The following is a 25509-nucleotide window of genomic DNA, read 5'->3' as shown; positions in this document are numbered from 1 at the left end:
AAAGAATGACTCAAGATTAAACACACCTCAGCAAACTTGAGGGTTAATGGACAATGCCCAAAATGTTAGCTTTGAAGATTTTGCTTCCTCTCCAGCTAACCTATGAAACTGGTTTGAGCCAGAACCTAAAGAGGCCCCCGAATACAGGAGGTCAAAAGAACTCTGGGAGTTTTAAAAAGGAACATTCTCTTAAGGGAGAGGAGTTTTTCAGGAGAAGTAGACCGAGATATAGCACGCAGGCTCCCAAAGGGAAGAACCACAGGGATCCAAACTCAGTGAGACTTGCTGGGGTAAGCATAGTTGATACAAAGGGTACTGTAGCCCAGAACCTGCTGTAAGAGTGGGAGAACCACGGAATTCCACCCCAGGAGAAATAAAGGCTTGAGGCTCAGACAGTACACTCAGAAAGACCAGAGTGGGAGCTGAGGTGCATCTAGCACTGTAATTGTCACACATATGTATGTAAATGCTAATGAAAAGTACCAGATTGTGGTCCTTGGAGACTGAAATCCCCTATTTATCCATAGGACAGTGAAGGAATTATTTTAGGGCTGAAGGAGTAGTTCATTCTCTATGCTCATTTAGCCTGTGGTATCTCTGCTTATGAGGTTGACAATCAGTGCCATTTGTGATGATAGTTTTGATCTTGTACCTTAAGTTTTATCTCTAATTAATGCACAAAATAATGAAAAGTCAAGTTGTATATCCCTAAGAATAAGAGATTAAAATGGAAGTACTGACAATTCAATTCTAATTTCATTTATAAAAACATAATTTGAAACAAATGTTACTTTCTAAACTGATTTTGAATATATCAAGCTGATTGTAAAATTACAAAACTCCCACTGATGTATTCAGGAAATTAGTTGAGCACACTTGGTAATTTCACTGTCCTAGTCATTAGGTACAAATTATCACTCACCATAAAAATATGAATCAACTGTCTACATTTTCTTTCTGATTTGGAAACTTAAGATCATGAATCATTTGCAATTAATTACAAACCACAAGTAAACCAAGAATGTGAATAGTATTCACAAGCTATGTTTAGCAATGTATCATGTTCTTTCAAAATGTCATATATCAAAAGCATTATTCTTCGCAATTTTAGCATTTTCTTAAAAGTTCCATGTTTGACTTAGTGAAGTAGATTCTCTTTTTCAGATGTCCACTGATGGGATTTGTGTAATTTGGTTGTAAAAAGCTGACTAGAGAGTCTGTTTAGAGCCTTTAAGTTATAGGGTGAAATTCATGCCTTGCATAACTCCATTGAATTCAATGTAACCTATTAAAAAAAGGCCATCTTAAAAGTAAAGAGATCCAAATGTTATATTTTGCTGAAGGCAGTACCTAAAACTCAATCTTACATTAAAGATAGACAATAGCAATAACATAATTTTAATGCATCTTTGAAGCACACTAACTTTAACAATGATTTAAAAGATTACTGTATATTTAGAAGTATTTGATTTTAGCTTTGCAGTACAAAATACTGAAATGTATTGAGAAGTTATCATGTTTTAAAAGACTACTTCCAAAGAGTTTATGCTCAATATATTGATTTTTGAAACTCAAAGACCTAATCTGAAGAGAAATATTTTTATGAAATTCTTTTTCAGAAATTAAAAGATTTTAAATGAATAATAAATAAAGCATTGTTATTAATTATTATTTATTATTTATTTTATTATTTATTTATTATTATTATTTCCTTGGAACACTGGAGAGTGGAAACATTGTTTTTTTCAAAATGCTATTCAAAAAGAGCAATATATGTAGAGATGAGTTATTTCTTCTAGACAGAAGGCCTGACCTATACTATAATTTGTAATGATAGGTTTAAAGTAATAATAATAATAATATCATCATCTGGCTTTTTTATCTATAGATCTTGCTTTACAAGGGAGATAAATATTATCCCCTTTATACATGAGGAAAATGAGGCAGAGAGAGAGAAAGTGACTTGTCCAAGGTCACCCAACAAGCCAGTGGCACAGTCAGAAATAGATCTCAGGTCTCCTGGGTCCAAGTCCAGGGCTCTATCCACTGGGATATACTGCCGCTCCCTATTTCAATTTTTTTGTTTTCAAAATAAAATGGAGGAAAACAGAAATACGTGCCCTACACAAACAACCAAGAAATCAAAAACAAACACTTAAAAGATCTTTCCTAGCCTCAGTGATAATGCTTCATTCTTTGACTACATAGATACAGTCTATATTGACAATACAGTTCCAGAAAGAATGGCCTCTCCACTTAAAATTCCCTATTTTTTATTTAATAGGATTTGGAGGCTAATCCTGCAATGTATAAAGCACCTCCCACATTAGTTCAGTTGGAGCCGAGAACCCATAGCACTTCTCGAATTTGGAACATTTACATGGCTACAGAGAATACCAATAGTTATAATGGGTTTTAAAATTATATCTCAAACTTCAAATATTTGTCCAAACCATCCCTGCTCCTCACCCCCAATGCTGCTGGAGATTAAATGAAATTAACTTCCCTCTCCAAACAATTTAAAAACCATTCCATGAGTCTCCAATTCTTTGGGGAAAAAAATTGGATAATAGGATGTCTCTCAAAAGCCTAGAACATTAGTATTTCAGGCCTGGAAAGATAGTTTTAAAATTTCCTAATTAATACATATTGTCTGCCTTAGTGGTTATTTAAAGTTTGAACATCTATGATAGGATCTTCAGGTTACCCTCGTGATCAAATTATCCCCATAGAATGGGAAGCGCATCTCGTAGAATGCAGAGGTTTGTATTTACTACGGGAGACAAATCTGACTAGACTAGATTGCTATCTAAACCCTTGGATTTAATCACTTAACTTCAGGAGCGAGGGAATGGAGTATGGGGGCCAACAGAAAAAAGCAGATTTAGGGTCTCCAAAGGACTGTGGAGGGTGAAACAAAGCTTTACTCTAAACTGCGTGTGTGTGTGGCGAAGTGGCCACATGTTATGAATATTGGTATGACTCTGAGGACTCTGATGCATAACAGCTAATGTCTGAAGGGAACTCATGGGATTATAGAAAACAGAAATGGAAAAGACTTCCTAGATCTCCTATTCAATTTCTTTGTCAATGCAGCATTTTTCCTTATTATTCAATTACTAGGGTTTTATCTAATCTATTTTTAAATGCCCCAACTGATCTGCCTTTCATCAATTTGCTTGGGAGGTTATTCTACACTTTGATAGAACTCATTGTCAAGAAGTTTTTCCTGATACTCAGCCTAAATTTTCTGCTTTCTTAATTCCATCTATTATTCCTATCTATACCCCTGTGTACTGCACTAAATAATTTATCCTCACTGGTATTTACCCTTCAAAAACTTACCTATTTCCCTTTCCCCAAGCCATTGCTTAACCACAGTAAATATATTTAACTATTTTCATCTTTTCTTTCTCGTTAATCACTTCTGTTTCATTTTTGTTTTTATTTTCTGAACTGCCTCCAGTTTGCCAATACCTTTTGTGATGATTGGATGCTCAAATAGCAAGCAGATTATGTCAAGTATGATCTCATCAGAGACAGAATGAGAGAAACTATTACTGGACCTCCCCGCTCAGTGATATGATGTGTCTGTATATGATTCCATAATCTTTTTTACTCCCCTATTGCAATGCATATATCATTTCCATATTATATAAAGACAATATAAGGACCCCCTGGACTTCCTGTTGATTGTCCCAATTTCATTTTCAGGCTTGTATTTTTAGATAGAGTCCAGCTACCTATTCTTTGCACATACAGTTAATTGCTGTATGGTGCAGGCAATGGTTTCAACTGATGGTTGGTTAGTTTAAAAAAATGGCCTCTTTTGTTTGGATTTATATGAAATTTCACTGCTGTTTTACTGTAAATGTAAGTAATATACTGAAAATATACAGCATCTTCTTTGAAGGATAGCTACAAAAGTCACAAGTAAAAGTTAGCATCTGCCAACTGTTGCCACAAAATTTGACCCAGCCCAGCACTTAGAATATGAAATGAATGTGTTAACAGTCTAAAAATACTGACTTTTTTAATGGCAAAACTAATACATCAGTAATATATCAAAGAGCTTTAGGTCTACCTATAGCATATAGATCAATTACATCTTCCCCTTACATTTTTTACATTTTCCCCTAAAATCTTCATAGCTATTCAATCAACATTTTCTATTGGAGCATATTGAATGCATACTTCACTTGCTATTCATGCTATCTATACACACTATGACTCTATATAAAATTAATATTACAAGATTCTTTTTTTGAGCCAGTATTAAACTCTCAGAACACAAACTAGGCTAATTTATATTGTTTCAAGATAAGGAAATAAAGGAAAAAATTTGGCTACAATCCACCCCTGAGAGTTTTTATTTTTATTTAACATAGGTCACTCTATCATGCCATATAGATATGAACTGAAACTCTGTTCAAAATCTGGTAACAGAGATTTGTTTTATTGTGTGTGTGCATGCTGCTATTGTAAAAAGGACATGATGCAGTTATACAAGATTTGGTATCTACATAGGTGCTTTACTGTGTGGGGTAGAGTTCCCTCTTTGACCATTCCTAGTGTACAGTCTGACCAGTACTAAAGAAACCATCATTCATTGCTGTTAACTTTGCCAAATTACCTCCATTGTCTCAACCATGTTTTCTAAGCAAACTCTTTTTGAAGCTAGCAAAGAACAAGATCCTCCCATGTCAGCTGTCAGTATCCTGAATCCCTCAATCAGGCTTCAGGCCAGAATGTGAGAGATGATTTCCTCTCCATATGCAGGTGAAATACATTCATACTCACTCTGCTAAACCTCTGTACTATCTGGTAAAATGGATCATCAAGAACTTCTGTACTTCCTCCAACAGATCCCAGAGATGCATGGAAGGATCCTAAAATGGCCTAAATCCGCACAGCCTACATTCAGAAGATTGTAATGAGCAACTGCTCTTCTCTTTCCAGAGCTCTGATCTTTGGAGTGCAACAGGGCTCAGTCCTGTCCCTTACTTATTCAACATCTACTGGAGGAGCTGGTAAGACAACAAATGCTGAAGTTTCGGTAATAGGAAAACACTAAATCTCTTTCATAAATAAATAGCAATATCTTCCAGCTTATCCAATGCCTAAGTCAGATCAGCAATGAGATAAAAGGCCACCTGGCTGCAGTAGAAATCAGTAGACTCTGATTATGCAGGTAGGAATAGGGAAACAATGAGAAGAAAATGACTCCATCATAACATTCCCATCAATTGAGAACACCTGTCTGCAGACTGATAAGTCAATTCACCACCTTTATTGCACCATCTTTATTTCTAAAAATTAAATCATACAATTGGTACAAAATGCAACAGCATATCTGCTTAGTTATACTGACAGCAATCAGCACATCACCCACAGAAGCAACTCTTCTGTTTTCTCATTGAACACAGGGTTCAGTTCAATACCTCTGTTTCGATATTCAACAATTTCAATGAACTTGACCCAACCTACATGAGTGATCAGCTCCTTTTCTTTCACCTGACCTCCCACAGTGGTTACATTCCATTCGAACAATTAAACAAGATCCATGAGTGCAGGAGCCTGAACTTTCCCAGGAGCTGAATCTAGACTGTGAAACTCACTCTTGCAAGGGAGAAGAATGATCACAGATTTGCCTTCATAACTTTGTAGAACTCATTTCTTCCACTTAGATTTCCCTCATTAAAACCTTATCACACATCATATATGTACAAACCTCCTCTATTGAAGTTTACCTCTATAGGTGAGGAAGAGTGAGAGAGTATCTTTGATACTCATTTTAACCTAAGCAAATATTATAATGATGGGAGTCGTAGTAGTACACAGAAATTTGGGTGGGTAAGTGGATAGGCTAGCTAGCTAGATAACATAGCTGAGCTGTTTTCACAATGAAAGAGATAACAGAGACAGTAGATCGTTTGTTCTTCTTGAACACATAAATTACATCCCTGTTCTTTGAGCAGGGTGTAAAAAATGAATTTTAAAGAGAAATGTCACTATTTTCAGAAGATTCAGAACCTTCTGTTTTCTATCCAAAACCAAGGGAATTGGCACACCCCCCACCCCTTTTTAAGCATGGTTGTTAACGTACAAAAAGGATAAAAACATACTTGTTGCTTTGAGCTTCTGTTTTCCATTCCATTCTTCTCATCCAGATTCTTCTTATCATGACCCACTTTCTCATCATGTAACTGACAACAGGCTCTACCTTGATGATTGTACCCTGTATGATGTGGAAATAAGTTAGAGTCTTGGATGAGTCAGGGTGACCAGCCTTTCTATGTTTTAAGACCATGTCTTACTTAATGTCTAATACATCAAGGTCTTTACCCATTAAAGTTACTGAGAAACATTTGACCAGCTAAAAGAAGTATGCTTTCTAGAAATAATCATGTAACGGATCGAAACAGTGATACACTAATGCATGACTTTGTACTGTGACTAAAATCTTTAACAGCTAACATACATTGTCTGGTATTCTTCATGCAGTTCTCCTTTATTTACTTGATATCCAGGTGGTCAGGTTTGGGAAAAGGAGCTGTGCTAGCTCCCAAGCCTCCATCCCAAGAGTGATGTCATGGTGGGAGTCTGCTATAGACCACCGGACCAGGGGGATGAGGTGGATGAGGCTTTCTTCCGGCAACTCACGGAAGCTACTAGATCGCATGCCCTGATTCTCATGGGTGACTTTAATTTTCCTGATATCTGCTGGGAGAGCAATACAGCGGTGCATAGACAATCCAGGAAGTTTTTGGAAAGCGTAGGGGACAATTTCCTGGTGCAAGTGCTAGGGGAGCCAACTAGGGGGAGCGCTTTTCTTGACCTGCTGCTCACAAACCGGGTAGAATTAGTGGGGGAAGCAAAAGTGGATGGGAATCTGGGAGGCAGTGACCATGAGTTGGTTGAGTTCAGGATCCTGACGCAGGGAAGAAAGGTAAGCAGCAGGATACGGACCCTGGACTTCAGGAAAGCAGACTTTGACTCCCTCAGGGAACAGATGGCCAGGATCCCCTGGGGGACTAACATGAAAGGGAAGGGAGTCCAGGAGAGCTGGCTGTATTTCAAGGAATCCCTGTTGAGGTTACAGGGACAAACCATCCCGATGAGTCGAAAGAATAGTAAATATGGCAGGCGACCAGCTTGGCTTAATGGTGAAATCCTAGCGGATCTTAAACATAAAAAAGAAGCTTACAAGAAGTGGAAGGTTGGACATATGACCAGGGAAGAGTATAAAAATATTGCTCGGGCATGTAGGAAAGATATCAGGAGGGCCAAATCGCACCTGGAGCTGCAGCTAGCAAGAGATGTCAAGAGTAACAAGAAGGGTTTCTTCAGGTATGTTGGCAACAAGAAGAAAGCCAAGGAAAATGTGGGCCCCTTACTGAATGAGGGAGGCAAGCTAGTGACAGAGGATGTGGAAAAAGCTAATGTACTCAATGCTTTTTTTGCCTCTGTTTTCACTAACAAGGTCAGCTCCCAGACTGCTGTGCTGGGCAACACAAAATGGGGAAGAGATGGCCAGCCCTCTGTAGAGATAGAGGTGGTTAGGGACTATTTAGAAAAGCTGGACGTGCACAAGTCCATGGGGCCGGACGAATTGCATCCGAGAGTGCTGAGGGAATTGGCGGCTGTGATTGCAGAGCCCTTGGCCATTATCTTTGAAAACTCGTGGCGAACAGGGGAAGTCCCGGATGACTGGAAAAAGGCTAATGTAGTGCCCATCTTTAAAAAAGGGAAGAAGGAGGATCCTGGGAACTACAGGCCGGTCAGCCTCACCTCAGTCCCTGGAAAAATCATGGAGCAGGTCCTCAAAGAATCAATCCTGAAGCACTTAGAGGAGAGGAAAGTGATCAGGAACAGTCAGCATGGATTCACCAAGGGAAGGTCATGCCTGACTAATCTAATCGCCTTTTATGATGAGATTACTGGTTCTGTGGATGAAGGGAAAGCAGTGGATGTATTGTTTCTTGACTTTAGCAAAGCTTTTGACACGGTCTCCCACAGCATTCTTGTCAGCAAGTTAAGGAAGTATGGGCTGGATGAATGCACTATAAGGTGGGTAGAAAGCTGGCTAGATTGTCGGGCTCAACGGGTAGTGATCAATGGCTCCATGTCTAGTTGGCAGCCGGTGTCAAGTGGAGTGCCCCAGGGGTCGGTCCTGGGGCCCGTTTTGTTCAATATCTTCATAAATGATCTGGAGGATGGTGTGGATTGCACTCTCAGCAAATTTGCGGATGATACTAAACTGGGAGGAGTGGTAGATACGCTGGAGGGGAGGGATAGGATACAGAAGGACCTAGACAAATTGGAAGATTGGGCCAAAAGAAATCTAATGAGGTTCAATAAGGATAAATGCAGGGTCCTGCACTTAGGATGGAAGAATCCAATGCACCGCTACAGACTAGGGACCGAATGGCTCGGCAGCAGTTCTGCGGAAAAGGACCTAGGGGTGACAGTGGACGAGAAGCTGGATATGAGTCAGCAGTGTGCCCTTGTTGCCAAGAAGGCCAATGGCATTTTGGGTTGTATAAGTAGGGGCATAGCGAGCAGATCGAGGGACGTGATCGTTCCCCTCTATTCGACACTGGTGAGGCCTCATCTGGAGTACTGTGTCCAGTTTTGGGCCCCACACTACAGGAAGGATGTGGATAAATTGGAAAGAGTACAACGAAGGGCAACAAAAATGATTAGGGGTCTAGAGCACATGACTTATGAGGAGAGGCTGAGGGAGCTGGGATTGTTTAGTCTGCAGAAGAGAAGAATGAGGGGGGATTTGATAGCTGCTTTCAACTACCTGAAAGGGGGTTTCAAAGAGGATGGCTCTAGACTGTTCTCAATGGTAGCAGATGACAGAACGAGGAGTAATGGTCTCAAGTTGCAATGGGGGAGGTTTAGATTGGATATTAGGAAAAACTTTTTCACTAAGAGGGTGGTGAAACACTGGAATGCGTTACCTAGGGAGGTGGTAGGATCTCCTTCCTTAGAGGTTTTTAAGGTCAGGCTTGACAAAGCCCTGGCTGGGATGATTTAACTGGGACTTGGTCCTGCTTTGAGCAGGGGGTTGGACTAGATGACCTTCTGGGGTCCCTTCCAACCCTGATATTCTATGATTCTATGATTCTATGATCCCCAGGACAGAGAGAACCACTCAGCTATTTAGCTGCAGGGACAATGGAGAAATTGTGTCTGATCTGATAGCTGGCTAAGAACATCAAGTAAAAGTGAGGCTGGAAGTAGAGAAGTAAAGATAGTTTGGCCTAAAACTTTGCTAAACTAGTTAAGTATATAAATATTTTTCCTCTGCTTCACTTTTTTGTGACTATATTTATAACTCAGTTCTTTCCCTCAATGCAACATCTTAAACTAAATGCCTAAAATTCAATCAAATATCTTTTCTGTATGTATACGCATGAGAAAACAATTCTTATAGGTCTACAGAGACAGCTCCATGATGATTGCTAACCCTTATGACAGTAACTTAGGGAAGCATTAAATTATTTCAGTAGAACAAATTTCAGAGTACACCTCATAGTCTGGGATATGGAAGAACCCCTACTTATTTCTCCTTCAGGTTTAGAAAAAACAATTTACAATGTTAATTTTCAAAGTATTTATTGATTGAATACATAGATGCAAAAAAGAGACATTGGGATTAGAGAAGAGAACCTCTCAGATTTCTCTGTATCTTCAAAGCCAGTATTTTTCTGTTATAATTAATACAACTGATCAATTTTACTTTAAACTGGAATAAAAATCAAGTGAAAGTTTTAATTTCATGGAAAAATATGTATATTCAAGTCATCTGTGAAACACAGGATTGACAATAATGTTAAAGATCTGACTTCAGCTAGCGAAAAATGGACATCAAAAATCTAGATTGTTTTGCTAAATCATCCAAGAGCATTGTAGTCTTTCCTCCCCAAGACACCTTTACTCTGACTGTATCTCTCTTCCCTTCCCTCTCTCCACCCCTCCTCCAGATAACTGGCTTGCAGACACCTTGATTTTGATTTTTGGAACTGGAGGAAGTTCAAAACTTTCTACATCCTCCATATCCAAGGAGCCACTTATCTTAGGGTTCCACCATTGTTCAGGTAGGTCCAAGGCCCTCCTCCCTTCTCCTGACAACAGTACCACTTACTGAAGCACTGGGGATGGGCAGGCAGAAGCAGCAGCAGCAGCAGCTGGGAAGGGCTGAGGATCACTGACAGCCTCTGGGCCGGATCCTACTCCCAAGACTTCTAATTTCACATACTCTGTACCCCAGAGTATAGTGCATGGATGGACTGTCTGAAGTAGACTAAATGAAAGATGGGTTGGAAGGCAATCACGGCAAAGCAAAAGTTGGTGCAGGGTGGTTGTAAAGAAATCAGCCAGGTCCATTTGGAAGTAGGTGGTCTCTAAAGCAGGGCTATGAAGATGAATGCAGAATAATAATATAAGGATTGTGCTATCATATTATGAACATTTTTCTGTGCTTAAGAAAGGTTTGGTTTGGAGTCAATTCAAAGTATGGGTGAAAGTTCAGGGCAGTATTTATTTTAGCCAAACTTATTTGCCAGTTCTTAAATATACAAAAAACAAGAAATTCAGGAAGCAGCAAGAATCCCATCTGATGTAATCGCTTCCAGCCCAAGTACATGGAATGTGTCCTGGGGTTCTCCGTGCGGGCTGAGGTAAAAGAAAACATTCTTCAGCCCTGGAGCAGCAGCAGAGCTGCCCCATGGGCTTCCACACAGCACTCTGGGAGGGCACTTGTTGGTACATTTATGCAATGATGGATCCACAGCCCCATCCCTGCTCTCCTTTAATGCATGGCTGATTCTGTGTATTTTATAGCCACAGAGAAATGGGCACAATATGCCCCTTAGTCCTGTAACTGTTCTCAGAAAATGCAGTATATACCGTATGCTAGTATACACCATACACTATTCTCAAGACCTCTGCTATCCCCAGGTGCAGCTTCTGGAACTAAGTACCATCAAGTGTTTTCTGTCTCAACTCTGAATTCCTATGCATTTGTGCATTTCACAAAAATCATTAATATTACTTACCCATCGCTTTATATTTTTCAGCAATATTTACTTATGGTACTTGATGTGAAACACTTTTTTTAAAAAAACCTCAAATATATATTTACCCTATTGTCCATAGTTATAGACTACCATATATTCACATACTTATGAAGCTTTAAAAATGTATTATTCACTCCATAGTCCAAAAGTAATGAACAAGTGCCCAATTATGTAATTACATTTTTATAACATGCTATTTACTAGATAGCTGAGTCACTCCAGTTGCTTATGTCTGAATCTACTTAGAGAATTTGTTAATATTTGGGTCATTGATCCACAAGATTGCAATAGCTCTGAGAGGGACTATGGTCTTTCTGGAGAATGTGGGTGCCATCCACATATATTATATTATATTTATATAATACATGGTCGGCACCCACATTCTCGAGAAATATATAATTAGAAATATGAGTACTTTTCTAAGCCAAAAATAATATGGGAATTTCTACCATTTTGTTTTTTAAAATGTCAAAACAATTAAACATTATAGACCAATATAACTATTTAGCATATATGTAGCAATGTTCATGTTCAAAGTACTTTACAACATTAGCTAGGATCTGAGTTACCCAGGAAAGAATTTTCTGTAGTATCTGGCTGGTGAATCTTGCCCATATGTTCAGGGTTTAGCTGATCGCCATATTTGGGGTCGGGAAGGAATTTTCCACCAGGGCAGATCGGAGAGGCCCTGGAGGTTTTTCACCTTCCTCTGTAGCATGGGGCATGGGTCACTTGCTGGAGGATTCTCTTCTCCTTGAAGTCTTTAAACCATGATTTGAGGACTTCAATAGCTCAGACATAGGTGAGGTTTTTCACAGGAGTGGGTGGGTGAGATTCTGTGGCCTGCGTTGTGCAGGAGGTCAGACTACATGATCATAATGGTCCCTTCTGACCTTAGTATCTATGAATCTATGAGTTCTCTTGGAAGTCCCCTGAAGCATGGGCGTGGGTGTTATCTCCATTTTACAGATGGCAAAACTCAGCTAGAGTGACTTGTTCAAGACAATACAGACAGCGACTGTCAGAGGTTGGAGTTCAATTTGGGAGTGCCTAGTGCCCAATCTTCTGCACGGACTACTCGAGTATTCACTAAGGCCATGATGTGGGAAAGCACTTGCCTAATATAGTATATAAGTAGTCCCATGGAAATCAGAATTAGATGACTTTGTGTGCTTAAAGTTAAGCACATGCTTAAGTGCCTGGCTGAATAGAGGCTTAATTTCATACCATTTTATTTAGCTCTTAAAATAATACTTTTGAATTATGCAAACCAAATGCAAATCAAGCATCTTGGGGCTTGCCTACACTGCCCTGCAGTTCAGCCTACAGAGGAGTGAATAACAGTGCACACCAAAGTGCTGCGCTGTAACTCCCCCATGTGAACATTTAAGACACAACCTAAAAGTTTCCTAGTTCACGTTACCATAATCCTCTTCAACCAGAACTACAGTAATGTGAAGCAGGAACCTTTTAGTTCATGCTAGCAGTGTCCAGATGGGGGAGTTACAGTGCTGCAATTTTGTTTTGGCTAAAATTTGTTCCAGGCCAGAAATAAATATATTTTATGTTTTGTAGCACAGAGGTAAATTTGAAAACAACAAGCCGTGATAGGGATTGGTCCTCTGGTCAGCTATGTTGTGAATCTTGGTCTTCATTCCTGACCATGTTGTCTCACATTGTACTCCTTTAAAGGATAAAAACATTTCAAGAATAGGTATGTAGAAATGAGGTATGTAGCTATTAAACTATTTTGCAGGGGGGGAGCATTGTTATTTTCTGTGTATTGACCCTTTATAGTTTGAAGAAACTTTGCCAGTGCGTTGAGTGCAGAAATCTTTTTTTTTCTTGAAATTGCTTCTAGCCTGTCAAAGGTAAGACACACACACACACACACACACTCACTCACTCACTGTGCCCTCTCTCTCATGGAGACTTTATTTTTGTTCTTTCTTGCTGTTTCCCTTTATGTAAAGTAAAAGTCATTTTAATTTTCTACCATTTTTTTGCTTCTTGTATATGGAAATCTAACAGGGTATCTATCCATGGACCAAATAGATAACTAACAAGCTACCCCTCCACTAACAAGTCAACAACATGGATTTTCTAAGGTAATTTTTTTAAGATTATATGCAGGGGTCCTACAAATCCATTTGCACAGAAAAATGTGGAATTTGCATTTTTACAGAGAATCTTTAGTTTTTACATTTTGTGAAAAAATAAAAATGTATAGTGGAATCCTGATTATCTGATCTAATTTGGACAGGGGCCAGATCATATAATAAAAAATTTGGATAATCAGGAGAATGGGCAGGGCTCGGGCTGTCAGCTTAAAAATTATAAATATATCAATAAAACATTGTGTTCAACTTCTACCCACATATGTATTGTGGCTAGGGAAACCAGAGTTCAGCATTTCATTTTAATCATGGAAAAACATGGATATTTATGTTAGTTAACAGAGGTGGGGTTTTTTGTTGTTTTTTTTTTAAATCACAGAGCAGTAGGATCTCTGGCTATATATAATTGTTTTCACAATTTCCTAGATTTTGTATTAGTTGGAGATTTCATATTATGATTCTTTGTGTTCTTCTGTTATAAAATGGTGTCTGATATTAATTTGGGGTGGGGGGAAGTCCCAGGAAGTTTAAATGTCGACCATGAGTAATTTTTATTCAGAGAAAATGGGACATTTCTTTCCCAGGTTTGACTGTTTCTGAAGTGCTGCGGTTAAAGCTTCCTATGCACATGATGACACAGTGATTTTGATCTTTTAATTTACATATAGAAGAGCGTCCACTTTGAATTACCCATAAGCTGGTGACGGAAAGAATTCCAGTGTATTTCTTTACTAGCAGGGAGGGTCTGTGTTATCTTTATATTAATTAAGCAAACAGAACAGTCATATGGAATCATCATTCCTTGAAAAGGGAGGAACAGAGAAACTCAACAAATAATTGATCAGTAATTTACCAGTGTCCTCTGTTTTTTACATGGCATCCAGGTAAAGCACATCTCTCTGTATCTTATATTAATGCAGAAAGGGGTAGGTCTCCTGGGCTCACTTAAAAGGCTAGAGTGCTTAAAATAATGTTATCAGGATTTGTAAGTACTTTCAACTAGCAGCATGGAACATTTTAAAAAGAAATCCAAACAAAAAGCCCCCAATTCAAGGATTAGTTAGATTTTGTTTAGCCTCAGAATTTCTGAGAAAGTATATTCACAAGTTCCTGCATTAGATAAACAAATAGATGTGATTAAAGGAGTGGAATTCAGACTTTTTAATTAACATAAATTCACAGCAGCTTGTCTGTAACCTTATGTTACCAAAGGCATCATCCCAGTAAATCCAAATAAAGAAGACCTATGCAAGAAGTTCTGCTCTGATTTTATGCAACATAAAGATTAGTAGTTGTTTTTTTAACCACCACCTTTTTTGAAAGCTTCAGTAAAACAGAATTTTACTTTTACAAGTCCCGTGGGAGTAGGAACTGAGCTTGCTGAGGCTTCATTAATTTGTGATTTAATAAAATCCCATTGGCAAGAAATGCAGCTGTAAAAAGCAAGTGTGATTGTCCTGATGTGTATATTTAATATCAATTTCTGGGTCCAAAAAAGCTGTGTGCCTCCCAGGAGCATGGTGAAGGCACAAGCAAATGATAATAAATATTGAAAATTAAATCTAGTATGAAGCGATTTGGGTAAGGTAATAAACATTGCCAAGTTTTGATCCAAAAGAGATACTAACACACTTCAAAGATTTCAGAATCACAAATATATACCTGGATTAAATATTAAAAAACATATTAAACCTTGATTTCCCCCTTCCCTCATGCAGAACTTTTAAAAAAAGAAAAGCTTAGGCTGCATTTCTAGCACTCTCCCTATTATCTTAATAAATTAGGAAAGTGGTTTATTTATTTCCATAGTAGCTTACTTATTGACACATTTGTGTGTGTACAAAAAGTAATTTCTAGTTAATACTTGAACCATCTGTGCTATTCTAATCCTAAGCTTCTTAGTCTGAAGGTACTGTATGTATAAAAAGACTTTTTATTTTGTCTTCAGGGGGCCCCGATTATTTTTCTTTGATACTTTTGAAATTTTACTGAGTTCTCCCAATCCATTATGGCTATCCATATATCCATCATCCTGTGAACTTGTGTAAACAACAATAGGCTGTGAGGCACAGTGTGCTACTAAATATGATAGCCTAGTGATAAAGTTTTAAAATACAGTGAACTCTATTAGTTTGAATATGAAAAATGAATGACAGCTAACCAAAATAAATATTAGTTCTACACAGTCCACCATATAACATGTGAACTACCTACCACAGTAAGCCTGAAAGCTAATGTTTTCAATACTATTTTTACAATTTTAAATGACAATGTTTTAACATTATTTGCATAATTTGTGTTTGTTTATATTGTATCATTTTTCCTTACAAGCTGATATCACCTGAAGTCCCATCCTAAAGTTTATTAGAGTAATTCTCTTACTTTTTTATGTCTGTGTGCATGTTGTCATTATATAACAATATAGTTTAACTATATCTATTTTAAAGCAATTATGATGCTGAATGGATTTGATGATATTCTCAAACTATAGCTATTCTTTAGATACATTGCTGGTTCTGTAGTTTGTGCACAGGGTGTATCTTTTCTAAATATGTCTGGCACATTTTCAGCTCTATTTTGCCCTGATTTTAAAGAAATAATGCCATTAACTTCTTTAGACTGCATTTTTTGCTACAAACATCACTGAGCAAAAAAGATTCTGTGATTTAAGAATACACATAAGACCAAAATTAAAACATGATTTCATCAACTTGTGAAATAGACATAAGCTTACATGGTCATTGGGACTAATATTGCTAATAAAACACCCTTTTTAACAAAACTGAAAATCAATAATAGGAGAAGTTTCAAAATTGACACTAGCCTTTTGAGAAACTGGAAATAGATCTTCCTGTCAAAGACTAAAACTGCTCTCCTCTGTCTAGACTGCAGTGGGAGCAAAATTATCAGATTTTCATTTCCTCAATTTCACTCCACAGTGCTAAAACGTGCAAGTATTGATTCATTTGCTGAAACAAAAAGCAGGAGAGCTCTTCACCTCAGCAGGGTCAAATGGGTTTGTGGGTGTCTAATTATACCTATACAGAGCATATAAATCTTCTCTCAGTCATTACGTGAACGTAAGAGTCTAAAGGCATCATTAGAATCCTTTTAGCCAACCACTAATTCTTCTTTTGTTTTATGAGAGGTCACAGAAACTGGGAGTTAATGTTAGCATGGTTCACAGATTTTCAAATTGGTACTGGAAATAAGATATGCTTCAAGGAAAAGATTGTGTGTGTGCGCACTTGCGCATGTGTCTCTATTTACAGGTAAAAAGAAAAGGAGTACTTGTGGCACCTTAGAGACTAACAAATTTATTTGAGCATAAGCTTTCGTGAGCTACAGCTCACTTCATCGGATTCTGTAGCTCACAAAAGCTTATGCTCAAATAAATTTGTTAGTCTCTAAGGTGCCACAAGTACTCCTTTTCTTTTTGCAGATACAGACTAACACGGCTGCTACTCTGAAATCTGTCATTTACATACTCCAACTATAAATATAGGAACTGCTCTATATGTATGTATGGTATTCATTTACTGTCCACACTATGTTGCAAAACAGTACACACATGCAAACTAAGTATGGTAGATTACAAACACAGCATTATTAAATTCTTCCGGTGAATTCTAGTCTGTTACATAAACGCATGGCACACCATGAAAAACAAGCAGAAGATATTAAAATAGAAACAACCGTTAATCTTGTGTCATTGCCATGCTGATTTCACTAGGTTCTACAGAAACCTGCATCTTTTTCCCTTGTAACCCCTGCGATGAGCTGCTTTTTTATTCATAGTTTTATCACAATACCAATATATTATAAAAATAGAATGAAACTGTCACAAACATGCATATTGCATCAGGTTGTATGTGTGTTTTTACAGCTGATTTTTTAAACCATGCATTCACACTGGTAAAGAAAGTATTTGTATCCTAAGGGAGCTGTCATATTTTGCAAATATACTGCACAAATGATGAGAGTACTGAATGTTAGATGGTGTTAGAGCCTTTGATGTTATATATGTGGAAAGTAATAGGATCTCATATCATCAATGGAAGTGATATTTTAAAATATTCATTAATTGGAATTTAATCTTTATCTATGGACCTACCCATTTGAACCCAAATATTACACAGACCTTAAACAGTGAGTCACCCTATATAAGAATGATAATCATAAAAAAAGACAAAATAAACCACTTTCCTGTGTAAAAAACGTTGTGCACCTCAGTACTTGGGATGATAAAGGGGGAAACACCCTGATTATATAGGAGCTTAAACTTCTTCCACAAAGTCATGTGGCACTGGAATATCAGCAGTGAACATTACACTAGCATTTCAAGCTCTTCCTGAAGGGATGGACCCCTGAGGACTCAGGTTTGGTAGCATTGTCTGAACTGGGCACGCATTTCAAGAGCCAGCAAGAAGGGTAGGAGCTATTCTGCTCTCTCCATTACACCACTCCTTACTGATTTGCCTGCTACAGCTCCTTTGGCCCAGCACTGCCCCAGGGTCCAGCTGCTTCACTTCCAGTTCTGCTTCTAGTTCAGATACCATCTCCCTTTGAAAGTGAATTAAGATAAACTGAATTAAGGCTACTTTAATTCTGAACAACACAGGGATTTAATGTGGTTTAATTACTCCACTTCAAAGTCACACCTTTAGTTAATTCAGATTAATTTTCTTGGATATTGCCATGAAGGCAAGCCATTAGTTATAATAGGTAGAGCTTTCATTTTCAGTTACTAGCTCTATTTAAGGTTAGAGTCGAGTGCATAAATTGTCACAAGACTCTCCAGGCAGATCTGGATAGTAGGGTACAGCATACCACAGGCAATGCAGGATATTGCATGGGAATGCAATTCATTATAGACATAGTATGCATCAGATGGAACAGGATAAGGAACCTACAATATATCTGCTTCCAGGCATGAAGTGATGCTGCTCTCAATTTGATTTGACTTGTATTTGTTTAGGTGGAAATAATTTTAGGGTTGTCTCTCCTTTCTGGGAGGTACGGTTGGACATACCTCCTGAGCAAATGTGTAAGGTAATCAACTCACCCATTCTGATAGAATGCCCCAGGACAAAAGAGAAGCATAAGTTTAGTTTAAACATAAGATGTTTAGTTTGTAGAATAGAGAAAGAGCCTTTGGGACATTGAAGTATTTATTATTATTGTCCAGTGTTGTTTCTCCTCAACGAAGTTCATTTTTCAGATGTTTGATATTACAATTTTAATTCAGACATACCAAAATTAAATAGATGACTGGAAACAAACAAATGATTCTTCTAGCACAATGCTCCCTCAGCTAATCACCGAGCTGTAGCCCAATTTCTTGGCCTCTGGTGAGCTTATTTCTCTATATCAGCCCAATCCAGCCATTTAGCTTTGTTCAGCAAAACACTTATGCACATGCTTAAGTTCTTTAATAAACAGTGATGGACTGAAGCAAGTGCTTAACTGCTTTGCTGAATTGGGACCTAAGCTGCTAAACCAAGCTTTGCAAGGGTTGAATTTACCTCAGGCTCACAGTGTTTGCCATTAGAATGAATAAATACCCCTCAGTATATGAAACAGAAGATGTTTCCAACAATTTTTCCTAGGGAAGTATACCCCCAAGTCCTCCATAGACACTGTAGTAGCTCACCCAAACAGCAATTTATGTATTTAATATTTTCTTGTCTGCTCAGGCTGAATGAACCTGCAGCTCTGGTCCTATAGCTTGGTAGGGGTTTCTTGTTTAGATTAATGGTTCAAGGGTTGATCTATAGTTGTGTACTCAGCTGAGGAAACAACTTGCTGAAAGATCTATTTCAAGCGTTTTGCCCATGTATTTAATCTTGCTTTACCTGTTTAGTATAAAGTTACGTTCTTTGAGCTATATTCTCTATTTGTACTTCTTGCAGCCTGTCCACAGCAATTTATAACATTTTAATTTCATTTTTATTGATGAAAAACCTGTATAACAATAATGAAAATGACTCCTCCCCATTGTCCTTGCCTCTGTCTATTTCATTTTCCTAGTTCTTGGTTTAATGAAGTGGGTTTATTAAGTAATCTTTATTTATTTTCTTTGAGCACATTCATCCTAGCTTTCCAACTGAGTGCTGGGTGAATAGTTTACTCAGTGACTTTAGCCTGTTTTTCTAGACATGGATTGTCTACAGATAGCTATTTCCTTAGATCTTCTCAGTGATATTTTTCATATCACTGAGAATGTTAGGAGTCCACCACTACCAAGTACTTGATATCCCAATGTTAAGCTGTGTTGTTAGCTTCAACTATTCAGTGCAACAGGCTGACAGGTTCTAGGATTCATACACAGCTTTTTGCCAACACCCTATAGTCTAGTTCTAGAACCCTGTATAAAGAAGCAGTTATTTCTGCTGGTAGATGGGTCACATTAGTTGCAAATCAGGATGTAAGAGAGGTTAGAGCTCCTGTCTGAGGCAGAGGGAACTAAAGGCAAGGATTGAAAGGTATTTCAAGGAAAAAACTAACAGCCAAATCCAGCAGAAAGTTTTTGTTGTTGCTATTTAAGGCCCCAATCCTCTTAGATTTACGCACATACTTAACTTTATGCATGATAAGTAACGTCAATAACTTCAAGGTGTGTAATGTTAAGCACATGCAGAAGTCTTCGCTGGACTGAGACCTATGAATAAAAGCAGGCCTCAGGACAGACAGGGTAAAGTTTGGATCATAGTATATGTATACTGTGTTTGGATGAAGGAGGGAACTCCACCTGCTTACAATTACATAAACAATATGATATTGTTATGTTCTTTCGTTGGATAAGTGTAACTTTTAGAATCAGGAGGAGGATTTGAAGATGACATTGGAGCATCTCAGGGACAGGCAGAAATATAGACAGGTTAGGAGAAAATTTAAATTCTATTAATTTCTTAGCCCAAGGCATTGTTCCAGGACAGTTAAGCTACTGTTGGATTCATTGGGTGTAGAGTTTAAATTTAAAAATTGTGGTGCCTCATATTTACACAACATAAAGGTATTGCAGGGTGAAGCCAGGTCCTTTCCTGCTTCATTTAACAGCCATCATCTCAGGGTTTCTGTGAGGGGATTTTAGGAATTCTGCCTGCTTGTGGTATCCAGCAGTGCTCCATCTTCCAGTTCTACCACTTGCACATGCAATTTTAAAATGTGCTAGCCTCTGAGTAACAATTGATTGTTTTCTGCAAATATTTGAACATACACCAAAGATGTGTTAATACCTCTAAAGTTCATTCATGTTTCAATATGAGCAAATAATCATTGGCATTTTTTTCCTAGCATTTATCCAACTCTAGAACAAAAGTATAAAATACAATTCTCTGCATCTAATGGTTCTGAAATATTGGCTATTAAAATAAAGTTAAAATTGGAAGTGGGTAAAAAACTAAGAGGGTAATCAAAATGATGCAACTTTAAAGTCCAGTGTCACAAAGACCTACCATGACTAGTTGCTTTCTTTTTCCATTCCCCAAGTTACTGTGCTTTTCACCAGAAAAACAAAATACCCCATAGAGTAAACTACAAGAATAATCAGAAATGGTAATTTTTCCACTTTGAGGGAGAAATTACCAAATAACAAAACTTTTTGAATGGAATAATTTCTCAAGGGACGGAGGTGGCAACTCAAGAGAAGAAATTTACACTGAACTCAAAACACTACCAACATCTCAATTTTCTTGGCTTCACTGCATTGCAAATAAATTACAGAGGACATTGCAGATTATTTTAACCAACCTAATTTAGCTAATGTCTGGGGTTCTATGTATGATGGGGTCTTTGACATTATTACTTTTATTTTGCTGCTACCAGGGCATTTCCTTATTACACTAAAGTTACGGAAGATGCTCTACTTGAAGATCTTTTATAAATATCTATATATCTATATATCTATATATATATATATATCAGATCAAACAGCATTTGTATGTTGAAAGAACCTTACGTACCATTTAGTTTATGGTTTCAACAGTTAATTTAATCCAATTTGTAATTAAGATGACCTATCTTGGATTGCTGTTTAGAGTAACAATGTCATGTAGGCATTTTTCTTTTATGAAACAATGTTCTTGTTAACTTCTCAAAGTTTTAAAGAAATCTAGAGGGTAAATCCTTATTAAAACAATAAATTTCCTAAAAGAAATCAATGGAACTGTCAGAAATAGCTCATTCAAAATCTCTCTCTCTATCCATCCAAAATCAATGTTTTCTCTTTCCACTGTTGGAATATCACCAGGAGGTTTCTGAGTAAAGTTCCTTCATCTTTTACATAACGATATATTGTTCATAATTTTTAGACTTATTTGTTTTTTTTAATTTATCCTATGAAAAAAATTGAAGTGGGAAATATTGTATAAAATAGGATAGGATACCTCACTCACTAGGGAACATATTTAGCTTCATCCTTTTATACTCTAGCTTTCTTGCTAACAACCATTAAGAAGTCTCACACAGTTGTCAGAGGAAGACCATACAGTACCAGGTAGACTCACATGCACATTAGAATTAAAACATTTACACTGTATGGCCCAGCTTATGAACAGCAGCTATGCAGTTGTACCCAGATAGGGAGCAAGTAAGAAGCTTCTTCTCCTTGCACAGAGATGGAGGGGCAATTTAACAAGCAATTCTTGTGTTCCCTGCCATGAGAAGCTAGAAGATTGCTTATTCTTTCTATCCCATCAAGTGCAAAGGGATCTGAGAGGGAGTGGTGGCATAGCTCTGACTCCACCTTCACTGCAGATGGGAAGCATTCTGGTGCTACACACACTTTCCCTGAGCACAGGGAGCAGAAACTGGGCATAGCCCGTACTCATGTGAGTAATCCAGGTGAAATCAATGAGGAGTCATCATTTCATGGTACACACATTAGCCATTATGTCATTTTGGTACATTTGATCTGTACCACTATTGCTGCACAAACTTTGTCTCCTTTTCCTTTTTCATTAATCAGTATGTTATCAATATTTGTAGGAGATTCTAGGGTATTTACAAGGTTAATACCTTAGCCATTTTAAGTTCACACTGCAGCTAGATAATATACTTAATGGCAGCAAAGTCCAAAAACAAATTTCCTGCAACATTAGCTGCATTTAAAAGTATAATCTTATGCTGCTTGCTCGTGTTCAGCAACATTTCAGAATAATTGGAGAGTGCATGTATTTACAGTGAAGAAAAGAACATACACTATTAACACCACTTATGATGCTTATCATTACTTTAGATGCAAAGTCTGAAAAAAAATATTGACAAAAGCCAAGTTCTAAAAATATCCTCATTAAATAGAAGATGTCTGAACCTGTGGGACTCAAACAACTAAAGATTTGAAAAGATGCTCTAATAAATAGATGCAGAACACATAAATGATTTTAATATGATAATTAATATTTTCAAAAGTGAATACCTACAGCACCTGACTCCATATATAGGCACATAGGGCCTAACCCAGTCCCACTGACTTCAGTGGAGACTGAATCAGACCATTTTTAGAAGTTCTGAGATGATCTGGTGGTACCTTCTGTCCTTGAACTCTATGACGCTCCCACTCCGATTGAAATCAAACAGTGTATAAATGTGGATAGATGCACCTAATTTTAGATACCTAATTTTTGCACCCACTTTTGAAAATTGTGTCAATTATACCTAAAATCATTCGTGTGTTGTGAATCCATTTTTGGAAAACCAATCAAAAGATTACACTTTAAATGCAGCCGAAGTTGCAGGAAACTTTACTGGAGCTTTGTTCTCATTAAGCATATTATCTATCTGAAGCATGAACTTAAAAGGTTAAGATGCTAACCCTGCATCTAGTCTAGAGATAGTGATTTACAAATACTAATAATCGGATACAGAATTTTCTTAAATGGAAAATGAAAAAAAAGAGAACTTATACGTGTTACAAACAGCAGCAAAAATAAAGCATAGATGTAATAACAACATAGTTTCAATGAGCAATGCTCAGTATGGGCACAATGGGCTCAGTACTTCTGACAAAAAAAATCAAGCCATCTACGTATGGTCTTGATTTAGGAAAGCACATAAGCATAAGCTTAAGTGCATCCCTACTCAGGACAGGTACTTGAACACATGCTTGAAGTCCTATTGACTTTAGCAGGATTTAAGCACGTGCTTTAAATTAAGCATTTGAATAAATGCTGACCTGAATCTGGGCCTATGTATGTAATATGGACTAACATGCCTAATTTTAGGTGTTTACTTTTGAAAATGTTGGCCAATTATCATATGCACATTTCAGAGTAGCAGCCGTGTTAGTCTGTATTCGCAAAAAGAAAAGGAGTACTTGTGGCATCTTAGAGACTAACAAATTTATTTGAGCATAAGCTTTCGTGAGCTACAGCTCACATTGTAAAGGTTTAACACTTAAAACTAGTATATAATGAGCACAATCATAGGGTTCTCTCTATACAACAGATGCAGGACTTACTGCTGGGTTTGGAGTTTTGTGTCTGGGGCTTTCAGTCTATTTCAAGTGAAAATATGTAATTCCAGGCCACTCTTTCAATACCTCACAGTCATTTTCTGCACTTTAGTTGTTTTTCTCTCCATTTTTCCTACAAAATAAAACCTCATTACAGCAGGTTTAAAGTGCACTTTAGTGCCTGCAATCTTCCCATGCTATTCTTTAATATTTCATCATTAAATAGCAAAATAACCTGATATGATCCTAATTTAGTGCCAATTACACTGCATTGATCAAAGTGACCTTTTCATACTGGAGCACAAAAATCAATCCCGCTGTACAACAAATGTCAAGGGGATGAGAGCAACATATAATCTGTGACAATCAAAACATTACTTACAAATGAAATCACCAATGACCTGCATGCCGAGGCAATTTCTGCATAATGTGCACTGTTTTTGTTTGCAGCTTTTGTTGTGGATTTTTTTTTGCCTTGTTGTGTTCCCCACTGTCTTCTTCCAGAAACAGTTGTGCTATTTCACAGTTTCAGTGACAGATACTGAAAATGGTCAAGGCTCTAATATCAGTACAAAAAATTACCAGAAATGGATCATAATTGATAATGCTTCCATAATGTTCACTGAAGTGTACCGTTCTGTGTATCCAACTGTTAGGTTATCATAAGACAGTATGTTTGATGGTATTCCATTACAGAAAAAAATCAGCCAAATTAACCAAAAATGAACTAAGACCAATCTTGGGCAAGGAAACTGCTTAGCATCCCCTGACAACCTACCTTGACCCAGCAACTCTCAGACCAGACTTTCAGTGAAATCCTGGTCCCATGAAGTCAATGGCAAAACTCCCATCCTTTCATGGATTGGTAACTGGTTAAAAGATAGGAAACAAAAAGTAGAGATGTATATAGTGATGCCCCCAAGGGGTCTGGCCCCTGTCCTGTTCAACATATTCATAAATGATCTGGGAAAAGGGGTAAACAGTGAGGTGACAAAATGTGCAGATACAAAACTACTCAAGATAGTTAAGTTCTAGGCAGACTGCGAAGAGTAACAAAAGGATCTCTCAAAACTGAGCAAAAAAATGGCCGATGAAATTCAATGTTCATAAATGCAAATGTAATGAACATTGGAAAACATAATCCCAACTACACATATAAAATGATGGGATCTAAATTAGCTGTTACCACTCAAGAAAGAGATCTTGGAGTCATTGTGGATAGCTCTCTGAAAACATCCACTCAATGTGCAGCATCAGTCAAAAAAGTAAACAGAATGTTGGGACTCATTAAGAAAGGGATAGATAATAGGACAGAAAATATCATATTGCCTCTGTATAAATCCATGGTACGCCCACATCTTGAATACTGTGTGCAGATGTGGTCGCCCCATCTCAAAAAAGATATATTGGAATTGGGAAAGGTTCAGAAAATGGCAACAAAAATGATTAGGGATATGGAACGGCTGTCATATGAGGAGAGATTAATAAGACTGGGTCTTTTCAGGCTGGAAAAGAGACGACTAAGGGAGGATATGATAGAGGTCTATAAAATCATGACTGGTGTGGTGAAAGTAAATAAGGAAGTGTTATTTACTCCTTCTCATAACACAAGAACTAGGGGCCACCAAATGAAATTAATAAGCAGCAGGTTTAAAAAAAAAACAAAAGGACGTATTTTTTCCACACAACGCACAATCAACCTGTGGACCTCCTTGCCAGAGGATGTTGTGAAGGCCAAGATTATAACAGGGTTAAAAAAAAAAGAACTAGATAACTTCATGGAGGATGGGTCCATCAATGGCTATTAGCCAGGATGGACAGGGATGGTATCCCTAGCCTCTGTTTGCCA

The 25509-nt window shown here is 37.6% G+C and overlaps 1 long non-coding RNA gene across 1 annotated transcript in view; it reads right to left on the bottom strand.

Annotated features, from left to right (window-relative positions):
* Positions 1-1167: 1167 nt before the first annotated feature.
* Positions 1168-25509, bottom strand: part of LOC122458745 — a 134513-nt gene continuing 110171 nt past the window's right edge. The window contains exons 2-3 of the long non-coding RNA XR_006278963.1: positions 6126-6238; positions 1168-1303 (exon numbers count right to left, since the gene is read on the bottom strand). This is a non-coding gene — a long non-coding RNA (uncharacterized LOC122458745). The remainder of the gene's footprint in view (positions 1304-6125; positions 6239-25509) is intronic.

Source organism: Dermochelys coriacea, chromosome 2 (assembly GCF_009764565.3).
Source record: "Dermochelys coriacea isolate rDerCor1 chromosome 2, rDerCor1.pri.v4, whole genome shotgun sequence".
Classification (NCBI taxonomy): domain Eukaryota; kingdom Metazoa; phylum Chordata; order Testudines; family Dermochelyidae; genus Dermochelys; species Dermochelys coriacea.
This window is presented reverse-complemented; position numbering and strand designations above follow the sequence as displayed.